The sequence below is a fragment of the Capsicum annuum genome, unplaced genomic scaffold, assembly GCF_002878395.1.
Source record: "Capsicum annuum cultivar UCD-10X-F1 unplaced genomic scaffold, UCD10Xv1.1 ctg70780, whole genome shotgun sequence".
Taxonomy (NCBI): domain Eukaryota; kingdom Viridiplantae; phylum Streptophyta; class Magnoliopsida; order Solanales; family Solanaceae; genus Capsicum; species Capsicum annuum.
The window spans coordinates 1,565-3,164 of NW_025880544.1; the positions used below are offsets into that span (position 1 = coordinate 1,565).

Here is a 1,600-nt window from a genome sequence, read left to right on the forward strand (position 1 = left end):
AATCTCACTCTTAAGTTGAAATGCTTATACAAATCTCAAATGTATTTTCTGAAAAATATTTTTTTATTCACCAACCAAACACTAGAAAACATTTTCTGAAAAATGTTTTCCTTTCATCAACCAAACATAAGAAAACAAGTAAGAAACCAACTTGTTTTCTAGGAAAACATTTTTCTTCATACCAAACACACCAAGGTCTATAGTGATCATTTTGCAGTTGTATGTCTCTTCCAGTATCTGAGACAAAAGAAAAAACTGAAAGCTAAAGAGAATCGTGTTAAACAGAAAAAGGCTCGGGAAGATTTCAGGATAATGTTAGAAGTAAGTGAAATTTTCTTTTGTGGGTGTCTTCCATTTGATATATCATGATATTCATATTACCAGTTTCAAAAATAAAAATATATTATCATAATATTCATGATGTGTTAGAGACTGGTATTTGACTTGTTCAAAAGAATAAGTGGTATTTTTCACAACAATGTACGTCGTTCTCAATCTTACAGGATTGCAAGGAGCTGTCACCATCGTCAAGATGGAGGTTTGTCTTTCACTTGTAATGTTAAGTTGTCTGTTGCTTATTTTCTAATCTTGGTCATTGTTTGTATGTTTTTTGGTACCTTGAAGTTGATCCATTACTTAGGTAAGTTCCATTTGATCCACTAACTATTTGCTATTGATTATTCAGTAAGGCAATCTCCATATTCGAACATGATGAACGTTTTAAAGCTGTTGAGCGAGCTAAAGACCGTGACGACCTTTTTGAAGATTATGTGGAGGAACTTGATAGAAAGGTGAATCTCCTTTTCCAGAACTTTCTTGTAAGCTTCTATATGTTAAAAACTAAGTGTACGGACTGTAGTTTCCTTATATGGTCTTTGGCTCCTCACAAATTAAGTTAGCCTTTCATTTGAGATAGAAACAAGGTCCAATTTCTTAAACATGGTATTAGAGGCAGATCTATCTTGATGTTAGACTAGTAGATGTTAGCCAACCTAGGTTAACTGATGCTACAAATGTCTAGTCTTGGTGTGCGATTAATGTATGAGAATCCCACACTAGTAAGGTGTATGTGCTGTAATTTCCTTGTATGATCTTGGACAATCTTCACCACCTGACCTAGTTTTCGAAGTTGAGCTAGGCGCTGGTCCACTTGATTAACAACAATCATTCCATTCCTTTCCTTTGCAGGATGTCTTTTAGTTTTTTCCCTTTTTTTGTTTTGCTTAAAGAGTAGAAAGAAGGAATGTTGTAGATATTCAACTTAAAATCTTGTGTTCTTTGAATACATTTTTAATGGCTTCTCAAGGGTACAACATTTAAATTTGTTCACCATTGAATTCCAATTTAAACAGACTTCCATGTATTGTTTGTAATTTTTCTTGAAACTTGAAACTATGATATGCTTCTTCCTCTCCCCCCTCCGTCGTAAAATAGAAAAAGTTTTTCAATACTTTCATGCAAGTGTAGTTAAAGTCTCTTTGTAAATATTGTTTTCTTTATAGAGAAATTTTATTTTTTTTACTTTGTGGAGTACTTAGAATTTTTAAAATCCTGTGACTTTATTAAGGTATTTGTTCTAGTGGAATTAGCATCAGTTCCT

General features: G+C 32.8%; 1 long non-coding RNA gene across 1 annotated transcript; it reads left to right on the top strand.

Moving 5' to 3' along the window:
- The first annotated feature begins 276 nt into the window (after window positions 1-276).
- Window positions 277-784, top strand: LOC124894164. The gene is made up of 3 exons (XR_007051037.1): window positions 277-321; window positions 504-538; window positions 686-784. It is a non-coding gene; the product is annotated as an uncharacterized LOC124894164 (long non-coding RNA).
- Window positions 785-1,600: the final 816 nt, after the last annotated feature.